Here is a 19,225-nt window from a genome sequence, read left to right as displayed (position 1 = left end):
ATGGACACCCACAAATTAAAGGAAGAGAGGTTTATTTTGGCTCATGGTTTGTAGAGGTTTCAGTCAAGTCATTCCCAAAAGCCCCTCCTATGAACACATAAGGCTTTGGGGGGACATCTAGGTATTAGCCATAACAGGCCGTAATTAGTTTTATATTAGCCCCTGAGAAACCCATGATGGAATTAGTGTTTTTATAAAAAGAGGGAAAAAGATCAAAGTGTGTGTTCTCTCTCTCCCTCTCTCTGTCTCTGACTGTCTCTGTCTCTTTCTCTCTCTCCTCTGTCTGTCTCTCTCTTTGATGCAGTGTGAAAACAACATTTCGCAAGTCAGAAAAAGAGCCTTCATTCAGGAAATGACATGAACAGCACCTTGATCTAAACTTCCTGCCCTCAAGTACTGTGAGAAATAAACATCAGCTGTTTAAGCTGCTACCTACTCTATAATATTTTGGTGTAGCAGCCCAAGCTGACTAAGATAGTGCACCCTAATGTTTGGAAATGGTTTAAGTGTGTCATTTTGTGCACTGCAGGCTTGCTCCTTAATATGGCAGCATTGAGGTGGGGGAAGGTCTTTAAATGTGGGGTCTAGCACAAGATAATTCGGTCAGTGGTGACCTTGTACTCACTCACAAGGGGTTAGTGCTGGTTTTGCAAGAGTGAGCCATAAAAAAAGAATGAGTCTGGCCTTTGGGCTTCATTCTGTGATCTCTTTCAGGCACACTGCTGCCAACTGCTGTGATGCCCTTACGAGAGCCTGTACAGATTGAGTAACCGGATCTTGAACTTTTAGCCTCCAAAACTGTGAGCTAAATAAACCCTTCTTTCTCTTCATAAATTACCCAGCCTCAGGTATTTTGCTATAACAACATAAAATGGGCTAATCCAGCAGTATGAGTATATTCGTTTATAAAGACTTACAATAGCTAATGTTTTTCACTTTCTTGTTTTCCATGAAGCATCTGTTGATCTTTGCCTAAAATGTCTCAAAAACTGCAATGAGAGAAATAAGGAGGATGCATAAAGGAGTACAAGAGTAGGGCCAGCATTAAGCAATAGATTGTTTTCGGAGATGCATTCCAGTGCCCTTTTTAAATTTTAAATCAAATTTCACAAACCAAATACCTTATGTAAAGAGCTGTAACCTCTCAGTTTGTTTTTACAAAGGCTGTATATACCTTTTCAATTAATATCTTGAAAAAGTCAGGAATTATTTACTTCACAGTTGTCTTATAAAGTATTTTCCTTGTTTCTCTAAAGCGGGAGGAAATATCTACTGCTTCTCATTAATTACCTCAGGGTTTCTCAGAATTAGGTGAATTTAACAATCGTGGGTGGTAGTTGGGGAAACCGAAAGTACACTTAGTTAAATTCCTACGTCTAGATTCCCCTGAGTCTACGGAATCAGAATTTTCAGCTGTGATGTCCAAATTAAGTCAGCTGAAGGCCATTCTGAGGGCTTCTGATGCATATCAAACCTGACACCCACAGGACCAACTTTCTCTTTGACTGATAAAAATGTTCAAGTGTACTAACTAGGAAGAACTTTCTGCAGGTGGCAGGTATCATTTAAAATGAATAGATTTGATTTATACAAATGGACACCCTTTTAAGGGGCTTGGGGCTAGGGGTCAGGAGAGGACCACTTAGCATCCTTGTTGGGCTGCCTTCCCCTCTTTGCTGGCTGTATTTCTGCCTGTGCCATGGGATGCTTGGTCTCCCAGTCTTTCTGTCCCATTGGGTTAAAATTGACATTTCAAATTTTTACAGAATTTACATTCCAAATAAATGCAATAGAGATTTCTATTTTCATGTGAAATAGCCTTTTAATAGAGTAAATAATTGTCCTTCCTCCAATATATTTGTCTTCTTACTCTGGTTACTCCATAATAGAATGATGTGTTAGAAGGATACAGTTACACATCCAAATATATGCACAGTGGGAAAACATCTAGCTTGCAAGACAGGGGCCACCCCCAAGCATGGACACTTAAGGGGCTTTGCTCTGTTTTCCCAAGGGATACCAAAATCACAATTGAACAAGGAAGGTTTAGGGAGTTCTTGTTGCTTGCTTCTTAGAGTCCACCAAGTGCTGTCTCACGCTTTGTTCTGATTTTTTCAGTGACCTTCGGGGTATGTATTCTCATGGAGGAATGAGGAAGTGGATTGCATAGGGGATCAAGTTTCTATCTGTTGCTTGACCCACTGGTGGATAGGCTTGACATTTAGAAAACAGCTTGACTTATCCAACAAAAGTAGCAGAGACTCCAAGGACCCAGCCTACCACCCTACAACATCCCAGAGACATTTATTCTATTCTGAGGTTTGCAGAATAAATTTGTTTCATGAGTCAATTAGGTCTAATAAATACATAGCAATTCAATTCCAGAAAATACAATTTTTAAATTATAGAAGACGGGTATACCTCTTAAAAAGAATATGGGGAGAAGAGGAATGTAGGAAAGAAAAACAAGACTTTCTGTGGCAAGAGTGCTGACTTCAGAATCGGGGCCATCTGGATTAGAATCCAGCCTTTCTTGCTGCGTGCCCTTGGGCAAGTTACTTCACATCAGTGAGTCTATTCTTCTCAACTGCAGAATGGGAACAATCTCAGTCTCATGTGGTGGGGGTTTGCTAACGTGTATTTTGTAAAAACACTTAGAAAAATTCTTGGCAAGAGTAGCACTCCCATCATGCATCTGAGTAAGTGTTTTTACTGCTGGCAGGGCTGCATGACGGTTACTGAGCACATCCCTTCCAGGCAAATGGGCTTGACTTTTGACCTCCTTTTGGTTTGGGGCAGAATTACTGCTATTGGCTTTCCTAGCATTCAGGCCACATAAATATTTGACAGATTGGTTGCAATCTTTTAAAAGTATTATACCAAGAAATAGATTATGGTTTTGTCTGTTTTCATGATGTAACAACTGAAATCCCCTAGTCCTTGTCCTAAGCCTAATTTAGTTTGGTAAGAATGATTTTAAAAATAACCTGAGAAACAAAGTTTATAGAAAAATAAAACTTTGCAGTAATATTTCATTATATCATCCCATTTTTTTCTGAAATACCAATGAGTAACAGTAGTTTGATATGTAAAACAGTAGTTAGCCTTTATACGGATGTCATTTTTTTAAAAAAGCTTAGCAATACTTCACATTTGGAGAAAAACACCCGTTTCCCATGTTGGATCTGATTAAAATTCAAATCTATATTAACATCTTATTACTATTTGAGGAAAGTGGCTTCCATGCTTAATGAGAAAGTCTCAGAGTCTACCAGCCTGCGGCTGCAGGCTCCTTCACCAGGCTGTCACTGTCCTGGGACCCCGGAGGATGGGGCCCCAGCCACATCCTTGTTCAAACAGTCATGGCGTGAATGCTGGCCCTGAGTTTCCTTCCTTTCCCCTCTCCCATCCCGACATTGTTTTAGCTGCCAGATCCTCAATATTTTCTCTTCAGCAAGGGAAAGGGAAGGGCAAAAATGACTCTGAAAGAATAACATTTCTTTCTATGGAGCTAAATAGAACTCTTGATGCAAAACATCCTGCGTTTCCTTTTCGTGGATAATGTGCTGCCTGTAGGGATGAATGAACTGAAAAGCAGAGCTTGATTTTCTGCTAGGTGGTGTTGGGGTTGCGTGATCCCCGATGAAGAGGACTCTGCTTGGACATTTTAAAGAACAACTATCGTCGTCCATAGATTCTAGTCTCTTATCCTGCACAGTCTGATCCCCTCTCTATTGTAGTTAACACCTTTCAACATAGGTTTATTATATTTTTTATTGATCTCTGGCTCACTTGAACACACTGGCCATAACAGAAAGTCCGCAAGAGTTAGTATGTTTGTCTTTCTCTTTGCTGTTGCATTACCTGTTTGAAAAACAGTGTCCAGCATGGAGTAAACAGTAAACATCTGCAGCATAAGCAAATGAATTCATGTCTTCCTTAATGTCCTTCTTCCTTTATAACTGGTACCTGTATGACTGCTTCTGTATGAAGGGTACCATGTGGTGTGAAATAGTCTATAAATGTTTTTGTATCTAGTAGATACACTTGGGAGCATACGTTTTTTCAAAGTTTACGTAACTTAATCGGTGAAGAAGAAATAAAAGAGTTGGATAAAAAAGCAACATTTCCCTGTCACTTTAGGTTATCTTATTGTTTATTTTTCTTCCCAAACTGACTCCCCACAACCAGTATATTTATTTTTGTTGAACTATTTTTCCTTACTAGAGTATAAAGTATTTCCCTTTTCGACTGTAATCAACAAAAAAATTATATACACTTAAATGTACAATGTTTTGAAATACATGTATATTGTGAAATGATAACTATACTCAAGCTAATAAATATATTCACTTATTTGGGTACTTATAGCATTTAAATTCTTGTACTTAGAAATATTTTATAGGAACACAAAAACTATTCTTAAATATAAAAAATATGTTTCATATTTCACTCCCAGCAACAAATTAAAATAGTGCAGTAAACACTCTGTAGACAATGCTTTGATTTCTCTGTATATTTATGCATTTTGAAACCAAAAACTGGTAATGCCAGATACAGTATTTTGTAACTTATTGTTTTACTTAATAGAGTGCAGAAATCTGTGTGTTTTGCTCACTCTGGTAGTCCCACTGATGACAACAGTGTCTGACACACAGTACACACCAACATGTATTTGCTAAGCATGTGAAAGTTTGGGTGTGTTTGCTACAGTCTGTGTTCAGGCCTGTCCTGGACTCCGTATGGACCCTATAGAATGACCAGTCACTAAGTCCTGGGTACTTCTCAGAGGAATGTTGGATGAGGAGATTAGAAAGCCAACAAGGTGATCTACAAGGTGTTAACATTGTAAGTTTTCCATTCATAGTAAAAAGACATCTATTTATTATATATACATACGTTTCTCATAGAATGGGCTACCTGTTTGACAACTGCTTGGACTTACAACGCACTACTTGGACTTATGACCCATTTTATTTTATTTTTTGTGAAGTTCTATCCATATTGTTGATACAGCCTAAATTTTTTCTTTCATAGAACACCTTATTTATACAGTACTGTAAGTTTTGTTGATTGTACTATATACATCACTGTAGTTTTTTGTTCTGTTATACACTACAGTATAGCGGGTAAGAATCATGCAAATTAAAGCAAAGTCATCAAACTGGTTTTCCTTTGACCATATCTTTGTTCTGAATATTGTAATGTACTTGCTACATAATTCCTCATTTAACGACTTAGTCTCAGGATTGAAACTCAGATATTAAATGAGGAAGCCTGTGTGTATATAGTACGGGGCCAGGGACCATCCACCAGTTTTCGGCATACATCAAAATGATTCCTAATTACTTATTGTCACATTTTTATTACCTGTGAAAGTAAAACAATGCCTGCTAACCTATAGATAATGGGAGAATAAGAAGAGGCTGACACATAGTAGCTGGTCAGTAAACGCTATCATCATCATCAACGGCCTGTTTTCCATAGGCCTGTGGACTGTTTTTAGTAAAGTTTTATTGAGCACAGCTCATTAATTTCATTATATAGTAAGTCCCTGATTTACAAACGAGTTCTGTTACAGGAGACTGTAAGTCAAACACATTTGTAACTCGGACAAAGTGGGTCTTATATCCCTTTGACACAAGTATACAACATTAAACATAAAAGATCATACACACACACATATGGCGAGTCCCCACCATTGCCCTGCACTGTAAGCACATAGCAGCACAATTGTGGTGACACCCAGAAGACCTCTGAGCTACTCCTGTGATTCTTCTCTTCTGTGCATGACCCTAATACAAGGTCTTTTTGGACCACCAAGAGTTCAAAACTCAAATGTCCACAAGTTGGGGGACTTCCTGTAGCTACATTCATGTTACAACAGGGAATTGAGTGGATCCAAGAGATTATAAGGCTTGAAAAGCCTAAAATACAGAATTTGTGTTTTTTTACAGAGAAAATTCATGAGTCCTCCTTTGGAATACTAGGCTACCATCAACCTGACTAAGCCTATGGTCCAGTATTGTGTGGCCCATGAACCAGTTTGATCCACAGACCACTTAAGATCCACAAAAGATAAGAACAGAAAATAAGAGTCAGTGTTTGGAAATTCCACGGGAATTTACTACTGAAAATAAGGGGCTCAAATATGGTTCACATAGAAGTATTGGTTGATGAGAGATTGGGGAGAAAATAAGACCTCCCCTTTCTCACTGGCATGAGATCTGGTATCTGGAATGGGGTTTTTCTGTGTCAGTAAATTAGTAAGACATGTTTGTGTTTCAGAAGGTAACATCTGGGAGCCCATCAGGGAGGGATAAGCATATTCTGAGGTTGCAAGTAACTCGGGAAGGTTGATGAGCAAGCACATTAATAACGTCACAAAAATGGGTTCTCCATGCAGATGAATGGGGCAGCCACCGTCCACTGATCAGCTAATACAGCTGTGCCGTGCGCCTCGTCTCTGAGAGCAGGCAGCCACCGCACTACCCGGTGGTTGTTGCATGCATGGATATAAATTCATTGCCTTTGAAGGAGATGTGTTTTAAGTCGGAAAATCATCTTCTCTGAATAGTAAGCCACCAACTTTCTTGGAAATTTAACAAAACAACAGTTCTAAGACCAGCCTTATGTTTTGTTACATATGCGTGTTAAAAAAAAAAAAAGAAAGAAAATGAAAAAAAAAATAAGCAGCAGACTGGTTTTTTTTTTTCTTTTTCTGTTTCAGAATCGGTTCCAAACAGTCAAGCCTGCCAGAAAAAACAGACAAACTCTCAAGAACAACAATGCCTATTATGTGTGTGGTAGGCGCTGCCAGACTTTGATTACTGGCCAGACATTAACCCCTTTGATGTCCCATGGAAGAGATGCCAAGTCTGAATCCAGATATTTCCAGAATTCTGTAGACACTTGTGATTTATAGAGACCTGCAAAACAGGACTACTGAGAAGAGGAAGTGCAAATCAAGGGCCCTGTCTCCTTGTTTGCTGAATTCTGCCACGTCTCATGCTGGCCAGCAGACACGGCTCCATCTCCTTTGCTTGTGCCTTTGTGGTGTCCTGACCGTGGTGAGAGGCACGGTGCTTGTATCCCTCCAGGGTTGGTGACCCTCCAGAGAGTGCCAAATGGTGTCTCAGGGGAAAGCCTGTAGGTACCTTGATGTTACCACTTAGAGGAAAGCTTCTGGAGAGAAGACTGTGGTCAGCTTCATCCCCTCTCACATAGCCCCGGAGTTCAACACACAGGATCCCATTCTAAGGTCTGAGCTGGGCAGAGATAAGCGCAGCTTTCAGTGCTAGGAGAGTAGGATGTGTGTGTGTACGTGTGTGTACATGTGTGTGCATTTATACACAGTGTGAGCCATTGTACACAGTGTGAGCTTATGTATTCCATATCCGTCTGTGTATTTCATTTGTTCTTTCACTTTACTCTTTGGGCTGTATTGATAGCTACTGTGGAGTGGCTGGAGATACCAAGTCAATGATAATGACTATCATTTATCCAGAACTTATTGCCTGTCAACATTATGGTAAACATTTTACATTTACATATTTTAATTCACTTAATCTTTTTCTTTAAAAAAAACTTCATAAAAAACACTTCATGAGCTAGAATCGTTTTATATATTAGTAAACTGTGTCCTAGAAAACCCACAGGCACACAGATAGTGTCACAGGTAGCACTGATCCACTTGAAGAGAAAGAAGGGGCTATCATTCAGCTATGAATGACCTTGTGGTGTAAAGAAAGTTCCAGAAGCACCCACATGCAGTGAACTCTGAGTTAAAGAGTAACTCTGTCCCATAGTATGGGGAACTCGTCAGTGGGAATTCCTCCAGGCGGTGTCTTCATTTACCAAGAAAGGGAACTCAGCCTGGGTAAGGTGCAAGTGCTGATGACTTGCAGAGAAGCCACAGGAGAGGCCAAAGCAGTCTGACTGTGCTCATGACAGTGACGCAGCATTTATGAGTTAGCTATTTCTAGAGTGAAAGATCTCTCCCCTCCTGGAAAGGAAGGTACCAACTTTAGCTGTGACTTAGTGTTTCAGGAGGGACAAAGGTAGTGACCTTTATTTGATTCTCTTCAAAGGTTTGTGTCCCCTGAAGGGCGTGGCTACCTGGTTCTTCACCTAGAGACGGGCACAGGTAAGGAAAGTGGCATCCCCGTGCCATTCTGTTCGAGGGAGCGCTCTGTCTCAAGACTGAGAGCTGAAATCACCACATATTCAGTCCAGAGAGCGTTTTCTTTTTCTCCCAGCCAGGAGAGCAGTGTGGCTCAGAGGAAACAAGAGCGATGTGACGGCCAGTGTGCCCCTGAGCTTTTGTCTGTTCTGTAAAGCAACACATACTGATGTGCCCTCTATGGATGACAAAGCAGCCTATCACAATTCTTCAAGACATTAAAGCCTACCTTTGAAACTTTGAGGGTTAACATTTCAGAGTGCAGTGATTATTGAACTCTTAAGTGTTGTACTTTTTGGTTTTGTGCATAATTTAAAACAAGTGAACTTACCTACGTTTCTCTGAAAAGTCTTCCCAGCCTCCCAATCTTTTCATAAAATGTCTCTTGTCTGGGTTTTTAAGCCTATCCTGTGGTTGAATATGATTATGGGATATTTATATGCAGCCTTGTCTATTGTATCAAAAGATCAGGAAAAAAATGCCCATCATTAAAGCCCCAAAGTGATTGGGTTGGCATGAGGAGAGAGGGGACGGGCTGGCAAGGGAGAGAGGATCCAACTCTAGGATATCATGAAATCAAAACAATAGGACAGCTGCTCTCCCATAAACAGATTATTATTATTATTTCTACCTAGACAGCTTGATAGCAGCTATTATCTCCTTTCTGGGTGTCTTATCAAGTTCTGCCTGTGTGCAGCATGGGAGATAAGGAATGAGAAATGTCACCCGTGGGATTGCCAAGGATTATTTCTATGCACTGCTGTTCCGCAAGAGCCAGTCCCTCAGATCTGAAAAGGGATCCTATTGTTCATGCTGGGCAGTGGCTCTTCTCACTACAACCAAGAGAACAGAAAGAGGATGTCGTCAGTATTGCGGGCAAGATTGAAATTGCATTACTCTCAGCTAAAGTGCAAGCAGTCGATTTTCAAAAGAGAAATCATGGAACATCTTTGAAGAGGGAGAAGACGAGAAGAATTAAAGAAGTTCAAAACTTTTCAGAACAATGAGGGCATTTAAAAAACAAAGGACTTAATATTTGCAAACACTGGGACTTAAAATGTCAAGCATAAAAATCTCAGAGGCTTGAGTAGTGTCATGTAACTTGTGATCCAGTTGCTTCATGTAAACATGTCATCCTGCCTTACCCCTCAGGAAATAGTTAATTTACTCGAATTCTGTTTCACTGTCTCTGGTTCACATTAAGCTCCTGAATCAAATTAATCAGTTGCTATTGAAATTCTTTTCTACTCAATTAAAAAATAAATATTTTATTATAAATACGATGGTTCTAAATATTTCAGAAAAATATGATCTCTTTGTATTTTTAATTTAGCATCTCAGCTTTCCAACCTTTTGTCTGCTTAGAGAAAAGACTGCTCTAGGAAATAATGCAGATGAAATGTGTGATTAACCCACACTATGTTCATATGGAATTCCCGACAAAGTGTTCTGAGTGCTTCAGACTTTTTTTTTAACGCAGTTTTAGGGTCATGCTGATATTTTAATGTGAGCTTCTTGGAAGAGAGCCAATTCAAAGTTTCTTCTAACATTTTAAATCACCATTCTGAAACTGGTATCTCAAATGAATAAAGTACTTTGCTCTTAAGCCACAGCTTCAGAAATGAGATCCTAGTTGTGGAAGGTGATTGAGACAGCCAAGGGCAAAGAGAGGATACAGAGAAGCAAGGAGGACAGTGTCAAAAGAAAGGGATTTGATTTCCTTGTGTGACTTCAGGAAGGCAAGACCCTGGTCCTTGTGTTTCTACAGCACCTCATGTAAAGTGCTCAGGAGATGTTTGTTAAATGAATTAGTGAGACCTATACAGGAAAATTGTTTTAATGCAAAACATTCCAGGGAACATCATCTCAACTAAACAAGTTGTCTTAGTTTTTCAGCTATTAAGCATTTAGTAGGCAGCCTAAATCATTTCCAACTTTACCACAAATATGAATTATGTGGGGCACTTGCTAAAAATATTGACTTTGATTCAATAATATTGGGATAGAGTTCTAGGTTTTGTTTTTTCTATCAAGCTCTTAGGATACCCAAGGAATATATGGCTTATATTCTGAGGAGCAATGTGCTAGAACCATGCACGGAGGCTGGGCTAGGACTTGTGAGCTCTGAGTTCTTGTCCGTGACTTTAACTGTCTGTGATTTTAAGCCAGATAACTACCTTTCTAGCTGCAGTCTCCCATCTACATAACATGTGGGCCTGATCTCTATAATTTCTGAGGTTCTTGCAGGCTTAAAATTTTAAAATTAAAGTAAGAGAAAACTTAGAGAATGCCCAGTCTAACTTTATCATTCCAAACCTATGGAGCCTGAATCACTCCTTCTTGTATTTCCACAGGTTTGGCATTTGAATTATGTTTTAGTTGATTTCTTAATTTCTGGCAGAGTCATTTTTCTCTATCACTTCTTTTAACATTATTAGTTTTTTAAAAAATAAAATGCCTTACAATTTGCGTGATACAGTGTTGTGTTGAAAATATAGAGATGAATAAATTATTATAATTTTTACTGAATATCTTGCTTGATTAACATGCCCTAAGGTGACAGTCAAGAAATCCATGCCAGTGCATAATGCATGTTGGTTTGCTAGGCTTTTCCTTCTCTATGATGTAACATGTTAATGGCTATAGTAAATGCATTGTAAGCATGATTTCAGTTCGCCAGCTCGCTCTGTATATTCATTCTCTTTTCTACCTGAATTTGTAGCTTACACATCAAAAGGTTGCATTTCTTTCTCAGTCTTTTGACTCCAGGCTGGTCTTGTGACTTTTGGTAGCCAAAGAAGGAACAGCCTGTCACCTGTAAGTTCAAGCCTCAAGAGGCTTTGTCCTCTTTTGCTTCCCCTGTTGGACTTCTGCTGTTTCCCTAAGAACAAGACTGGAGAAACTCCCTGGGAGAAGGATGGTAAGAATTGACAGGTGTGCCAGCTGAGGCCAGCGTAGACCAGCATACATCTAGTCAGTGTGAAAGTCCAACCAAGAGGAGCACACAGAGTTGCTCACCCAACTCTCAGCTGGCTGCAGAATCACCAGCGAGCTCAGCTGTGTCTGAACTGCCCAGCTGACCCATGCACTTGTGAGCAGCAGTAAGTGATTGTTAATGTGAAAGAGTTTGGGGTTGCTTTGTTATGCAGCACAGTCGGGTGATAAAATGGCCTTCTGAACACAGAATTATAACCCAGATAAATGGATCTAGTCTGGATTTTCTCCTGAAAACCGTAGGAGAGATAGTGGGAGGTGACATAGGCTTTACTGCTTCTATAATTTGACAGAAGGGAGAGGCTTAACTCACATGTATTTTTTCTTTTCTTTCTTCCTTTCTTCCTTTCTTCTTTTTTTAGTTTGCAGATAATAGATCTTCTCAGTGAAGGAGATGAATTCCGAATTTGGTGATTAAAGATCAAGGTAACATGCATATATATTCCTTTAAGCATAGAAGACAGGGTTAAGGTTCTGATATGAGAAAAGAAAATGAAGGTTCTAATTCTGATTTTGACCTATATGTATATTATCTTGAGATTCAGTCTTTTTCTTGGTAAACAGATGTAATTATAGCCACTTGTCTTCCTTCAAAGGTGTTTGTGAGAATAAACACATGTAGTAAATACAAAAATTCCCTATAAAATCCTCAGTGACATACTGTTATTGCTTTAAAAATTGTACTCAATTTGTTCTATTTTTATATAAGTATATAGTGTTCAAGCAGTTATAATTCCTCTTATAAGTATAATAATATCATATATATAATATATATATTTCACAATTTTCAGGTTGCTTTTGTATAAAGTGTCTCTAAGGATGCCCTGAAAAATAGGTTTTTATTTTCTTATTTTGCACATGAAGGACCTCTGTTGTCTTCTAAATGGTCGAATTTATAAAGCTGAGATCATAGACAGATTTTGCTAAGATAAGAATATCATATTGGGGTTCCCTTTAAAAGAATCAAATTTGTTGAATAAATCAGATCCTTGGCTTTTATTGTCTAGTATAAACTCACCTTAGCATTATAATCTTTTCATTTATCCCAATTTATTATTTGCTTATTTATGTTATTTATTGTAACTGCTCTTATTTTATGGAAATGACATTTTTTCCCCCCAACGACATTCTAAAAAGGAGAAAATACAATGGTTACTGTGAAATTGTATCTTGGCTTACTATTTACTTACTATTCTTAAGCCACTTGGTTGTCTACTTGATGATGTTAATGGGCTTGAAGCATAATTAAATCAGAAGTTTGAGCCAATCATTGTTGTTAAGGATTGTATACTTCCTTGGTTGGTGACGATCTGGATTCAGAGTGCAGGGGTTTCTTTCTGTAATGTACACCGTTGCCTATGAACCTGGTGAATATTGTCTACCTCCTGAGCACTGATTTCAGTTTAACCTAACAGAATGAGTGTCATTTGTAGATTGTTGTCCCTAGTGTATTTAATGTTAAGTGTTACAGTTAATTTAATTACTTTTCATAACTTCTGGTTGCATCATATTTTAACACATGAAAAGTAGCGGCTATTGTGACCATATTTGCAACTTTTGCCATTTATCGAGAATTTACTACATGGGAGCCAACATTCTAAGTCTTTTATTTGGACTAATCCATTTAATTCTTGTAATGCTTCTTAAAGATGAAATCTGTTATTATCTACAATTTTAGATGTGGGAACTGAGGCACAGAAAGATTTAACAGATTTCCAAAAGTCAAATAGTAGAGGACAGAGCTGGATTTTTAACTCAGGACATTTGAGTAGTAAATTTCTGTGCTGTACAACTCTGTATTTCTTGTACCCTCAGCCTCTCTTTAGGTCAGATGTCAAAAAAATTATATGCATCAATCTGGCCATGATAGTGGCCCATTATTAAGAATTGTATTTACAAGTAGGTACTATGAGTCCCTTGTGGATATCTAGCAATCAACATCCAGCAAGATATTTCCTTGTGTACCAGACATATTAGAGAACATGAAAGAAATGGAAGAAATAGTTCCTCTTAACAAACTTGAAGATTTACAGGAGAGGGCTGTCTTTCCTGGAAAGAAGGAGGAAGATGGAAGAATAGAATCAATTCTGTAGGGCCTTATAGTCATAGCAGGGAGGCAATTGACAGCAGCCTGTGAGTTTATTTAAAGACACCATCATGATTTTAATTGGATCTGCCTGGCTTTGAGACCTGGGTATGTTTGCCTCTAAACTCAGTTCCTCCATTTGAAAAAGCTCTAGGCCCCTCCACAATTTCTTCTCACAGTCCAATTGGCTACATGTTATGGTAGATAATGATCTCTTCACATCAACCCAAATGTAGAGCTCAACCCCTTTGTAAGTTTCTGTAAAAAATCCAATCCAAGCTACATATGGGCTGAAGCATTCATTTGATGACGTCCTAATGTCTAATACCTCAGATTGTGACCTCAGGCAGCAGCAATGTTTTTCATATGTAGATAGTTAAGATGGGGCCATACTCTGATAGGGTAGGTCTCTAACCAGTATGAATATTTTCTTAAAGAGAACAAACTTGCCCACAGCAGAGTACTGCTTTTATACACATCAAATAATGCCGTAGAATCAGCAAACTAGCAGAAGCCAGAAGAGAGGCCCAGAAGACCACTTTCCTTCAGTGCCCTGAGAAGAGACCTTTCCCCCAATACTATGATTCTGGATTTTTAGGCTTCAGAACTGTGATAATAAATTTCTGTCATTTCAACCACTGAATTTGAGGCTTTTTGCTTTGGAAACCCTAGAGAATCAATGCAATACTAAGTATTTCTGAAATTAGATGGATTTTACTGAGGCTAAAATCTGGGAGAGGAATTTCATGGAGAGGAATCCCATGGCATAGCTCCTGACAGTGTCTCTCAGTTAAACTATCCCACCTCCTCCTCTGCTTTCTCTGGTTCCAAACTCTTCCATCCAGGTTAATTCCCAAGTATCTATATTCAAATTTGTTTTACTGTATTTCTTTTTCAGAGTAACACTTTTCTTCCTTTGAAGTTGTGGCAGCAATCAACATTCAGATCCTGAGTTTTAATGATTGCCCACCCATTCACCAAACTACACATCTGACACAGCTGGTCCATCCACTTAGGGAGATTCCTGTGCAGTGTTACAATCAAGACATTTTCTGAATGGCCTGGTTTTAAACCTTAGCTGTGCTACTGCTTAGTGATATGAGCTCGAGTACATTCATCTCTGCAGGATGAAGATGATAACACTACCGCATGGTAACAGTGAAGGTCAGTGCTCCCCCAACAGGCTCTAAAACGCCCACCTGTGCACAGAGGGCCACCTGAAAAACTCTCAAGACCAGCAGTATAGGGAGCAAATGCTCATGATGGGGTGGAGGGAGAAGCTGGGCTGTGAAGCAGCCGCCTTAGCAGCTTCAGTCCACCTCATGAGGAGATGGAGACCTTGTCCCCTCTCCCCATCACCAACGAGTCTTAGGAAGGGGATTATAACCTTAAGTGAGATGGTTCTCTTTGGCTCAAAGCAATTCCTGTAGAGCGAATCACTCCATGCAGTGAACTGCCTGCCCGTAGTGTCTTGAGTAGTGGGGGAAATAAGTCTAACCTTTTAGGGGACACTTCATAGCATGTTCTACAGTACTGTGGGCATCAAACAAGACAGGATACAGGACATGCTTGGAAGGATGCCTGGTGAGTGGAAAATGATACATGAATGACAGCTGTCACTATACTCAAGACTCATGTTAGCATGATTGCATGTTGTGCAGAAGAGTGTACTGTATGAAATAGTGTCATAGATTTTGCTACTAATAAATAAAGTAAGTGAGGTGGAAATTTAATCTATGAGACTTTATTTGAAGAAACTAAGCTTCAAGCATGTAAATAACTTATCTAAGGTTACCTAGTTAGTGGGGACATGGTCCTATCCTATTTTCAATTTATTCTCTGAACTTGTTCCACAGCTTGATTTTGAAGTCACAGGTACACATATGTACACTCACTGTCACCCACCCTAATTCGAGGTCCATTTTAAAGATTTTAAGATCTACAATGTTCTAATGTAGAGCAGATTGCAGCATTAATGATTTTGCTGCTGTCGACCTCCTGTGCACTATACCAAAGCTGCAAAGAAGCCCCAGGGGAGTGCTGGCCTCACTCCAGACAAGGTTGACCAGTTGACTGCAAGAGCCTTTGTGAAGCAGCCTTTGCCTTCGTAGACCTTGTGTTACTGTGTAAATCTGATCGTTCAGACTGAAGATCTGATTTTTGTGTTCTCCAAGGTACAAATTTTTCAGGAACGAATGCACTGAAAAATTAAAAAACAAAAAAATATAACCATGAGTGTTATGTCTGAATGCTACTTTATTAAGTTGCCAAAGTAATTGAATTTCCAGAACTTCTTCATAGGCAAATGCTTAGGAATCCAACCAGAGCAATGGGATTTGGCTAATCTTTAGAAACACACATATCTCAGATAAGATACCCAGGAGCCCTTTCCTCTTCTATAGGATTACAGGCCAAACCTGCCCCTGTGCTTTGCTTGGGATCAATACCCTCTTTTCACCTGTTGGAGGTTGTAAATGCACTGTTAGGTTTTGTCCCTGGGACCTTCATTTTTCAATAGTTGTTCAATTACTCCATTAAGATCATCACATCAATAACTCTAATGACTTTACAAGGAATGGCCAGATGGCAATTCTGCTTCCTTGGAGAAATTTTGCATAACCTGTGCTGATTCTGTAGTCTTGTTCCAAAGGGTGACATTTTGCTTTCATTTAGAGGGACAGCAGAGTGAGCAGAGTGTGAACCTCAGGCTTTGAACATACTAGCTTGGCTTCTGTGAACAGAGCAGCCTGGGCCAAGTTGCTTTCACTGGCTGTACTTTTGCTCTTTATCTAAACAACAGAGATAATGCAATGGTACAGACTTTGTAAGGTTGTTGAAGGGTTAAGGAACTAATTTATATAAAGTACTTTGATGACTGGCTGGAAGATGCCATAACTGAAGCATAATAGTTATTGTATATATGGCAAAATTCCTAGTGAACATTTATGGAGCACTTGTACAGTCTAGGTATTATTAAAAGTCTCTTAACCAAATACCAAGTGACCCTTCCAAACCTCAGGAAGGTGAAAACTACTCTGTGTCTATTTTACAGACAAAGAAATGGAGACCCAGAGGTCAGGAAATATGGCAAAGAGGCAGAGCAGAGGAGCTGGGTGAGTCAAGCCTGCTACCTCTGAACACCGCTCATGGCTTACAACCCCGCAAGAAAGCATCAGTGCTGCTCTGGGATTGGGGATTCTTTCCTCCGTAACGTGGTCTTTCCTGTTGGTGTCTTACAGTGCTTCTTTCAATCCCGCAGGAAGAAATTAGATCTTTTTCATGCATTTATTCATGTATCATTGAAAGCTTGTTACACACAAGGAATCACCTCACTTCTAGGGTACAGCAATCAACAAAACTGATGTGATCTCAACCCTCATGGAGTTTACCTTCTATTGGAGGAGGAGGAGGACAATAAACAAGGCTATAAATATGCAATACCATTCCAGGAAGTTATAAATGCAGTGAAGAGAAGTAACACAGAAGATAGAGAATGTCAGAGATTTACCATTTTGGAAGTGGGTATGGGATGTTGAACCTAGTGGCTGTGCACTGAGCTACATCCCTACCTTTTTTTTTTTTTTTTTTAAATTTTGAGACAGGGTCTTGCTAAATCACACAGTTGCCCAATCTGGGCTCAGATGTGCAATACTCCTGTCTCAGCCTTCCACGGTGCTGGCATGACAGACAAGGGAGCTTCTATCATAATTGAGAGAGTGAAAGAAGGCTGCTCTGAAGAGGGAACGCTTAATTGATGTTGTTTTTTTCACCACCAAAAATATGATCTCTTTTAGAAGGCAGTGCTTTGGTTTTTTTTCTTTCTCTCCTACGTGATTTTGGATTTACGGTACCCAAAAGAAGCCTGCATGATGAAAAGAGAAATAGGACCGTGAACAATGAATAATAGCTAGAGACTTACGTCTGACACAGGGAACAAGGCCTGAGTGTCTGCCGGGGGTGTAATAAGATACTGCAGTGAGATTTCCCCTTGGCTCTTTGCTTTTCAAGGCTCAGTGACTTCCCAGCCAAGAAATACAGGCTGTCCCCTTGCTACTATGTTGTCTGTGGCTTGCATTTTCATTGGCCAAATATATTTCCATCCCCAGTCCACCGCAGGGAGCCTTGAGCTGCTTTCTTTTTCTCCAGGAACTTTACAAATAGACAGGAATGCATCTGTCTCCCGAATATTCTGCAACTGCCTACAGCAGTGAAGGTCTTTCTTGAAAAAATGTGTTAGTATGAATTTGCAGTGCGTGGTGATTCCATTTGTCATGGCGAGTTGGTGCCTGTACATAACACAGCTGAATTCTTTTTTATGCTTCTACCCTTTCTTTCCCTCCCTGCTCCTTTTATTTCTTGGTCCTTTTCTTATTTGCAAAAGTTCTTTCTCCATTTTTCAATTATTTTTTGTCCCTCCTCCTTTCCCTCCCCGTTGCCGTCTCCATCTGTTGTTTCTCACCTCTCCATTGGAAAAAGTCCTATTTCCTATTATCTGTTTTTGCTCTTCCTTTATAGTTTGAGTTTTTCATATGGGAGAAATCAGAGGATTTATTTCACTTAACATTATAGTTTTAAGATGCATTCATTTACCTGCAAATGATTCAAGCTTACTCTTCTTTATGGCAGAGTTGTACTCCATTGGGTGTAACTACCACATTTTTAAAATTTATTCCTGTTGATGGGCATATAGACACTTCCAGGACTTGTCTGTCAAAAATTGTGTTGCTATAAACGTGAGTATGCAAGTATTGCTGTGGTATAATGTCTTTCAGGACAATCCCAGGAAGGAGTATAGCAGTGTTAGATGGAATTACTATTTTAGATTATTGAGGGATCTCCCTGCTGAGTTCCACAGCAGCTGTACCAGTTTGCATTTCCACCAGCAGTGAAGAAGGGTTCCTTTTCCCCAGCACAGAATCTACGTCGAGCTCTCTCTGCATCTCGTCTCCTGTGGCTGCCTCTCTCACGGTCACATGTAGAGTAACAGAAAACGCTGTGGGGAGGCTGGAGTGTGGCTATCCTGTGACTTAGCCCCATGCAATCAACAGCTTCCCCAAATGAGACCTGATTAAACTCTCTCTGGTCATCGCCTGGCACGGCATGGAATTTCTTCCCCATCTCTATCCTGTAGTCACTTGCAAGGTAAAACTCCATGCTGCCTTTGCAGCTGACAATAGCTGTGGGCTTCCTTTGTGCTGGCACTGCCAACCCATTTGCTGTTTTAACCTTAAGCTGCCGAATCTCCTCAGCCTGCCTTCTCTTTTTGAAATTGGCCTCTTTCTCCATCAGGTCAGTTGGCTGATCATTGCCTCTGGCCCTGCTAAGGGGAACCAAAAGGCAGAGCCAGCCAGGAGCTGATGATCTGACGGCTGTAGGTGTGGAATCCACAATGTTAGAGTTGGCTGGGGCAGGATGCAGGAGCTGCTGTTGCCCTTGTTGAGCTGTCTCAGGCACCTGCACCAAAGATCTTCAAAGCCAAAACCATAAGAGGTTGAATTCCAAAACTGTACTTATGTCAGGTGCAGCTTCCTAATTCCATCACCTCCCACCAACTGCTAAAAAGAAGTAGGTTTTCTCAGTGAATGAAATGTAAATGGAAAGCAGAGACTCTTTCTGTTTTCTTGGTAACTGGAAGGAGAGCATGGGTATTTTTTCAGAATTTACTCATATTGTTTGTCTTACAGTCTTAGTAGACATCAGATGAAAAACCAGATCCCTTCCCAATCAATAAGAAAGCTGAAGGCTGACTCTGCAACTGTAGGCGGCTTCAATAAGTAGACTTAACCAGGATGGACTTAAGCCGTAGTAGGAAACATTAAAGTGTTATCTGCAACTTTTACTCAATTAAACCACTTTGTATTTCAGTGTCAATATTTTGAATTTTTCGTTGAGTCTCTCAGTCTCCAACAGGCCCATCAATGAACTGGAGAAAGCATGTAGTGACACATAGTGAGGATGGAGGT

The 19,225-nt window shown here is 39.8% G+C and overlaps 2 long non-coding RNA genes across 2 annotated transcripts; both read left to right on the top strand.

Annotated features, from left to right (window-relative positions):
- Window positions 1–5,161: 5,161 nt before the first annotated feature.
- On the top strand, window positions 5,162–10,647 carry LOC134477378 (uncharacterized). Its single transcript, XR_010049411.1, has 3 exons — window positions 5,162–6,576; window positions 6,731–7,261; window positions 8,091–10,647. It is a non-coding gene; the product is annotated as an uncharacterized LOC134477378 (long non-coding RNA).
- Window positions 10,648–10,911: 264 nt separating this feature from the next.
- Window positions 10,912–16,757, top strand: LOC134477181 (uncharacterized). The gene is made up of 4 exons (XR_010049091.1): window positions 10,912–11,102; window positions 11,539–11,602; window positions 14,161–14,426; window positions 16,315–16,757. It is a non-coding gene; the product is annotated as an uncharacterized LOC134477181 (long non-coding RNA).
- Window positions 16,758–19,225: the final 2,468 nt, after the last annotated feature.

This window comes from Cavia porcellus, unplaced genomic scaffold (genome assembly GCF_034190915.1).
Source record: "Cavia porcellus strain 051 isolate PalLab524CR breed Dunkin Hartley unplaced genomic scaffold, mCavPor4.1 scaffold_8, whole genome shotgun sequence".
Lineage (NCBI taxonomy): Eukaryota > Metazoa > Chordata > Mammalia > Rodentia > Caviidae > Cavia > Cavia porcellus.
This window is presented reverse-complemented; position numbering and strand designations above follow the sequence as displayed.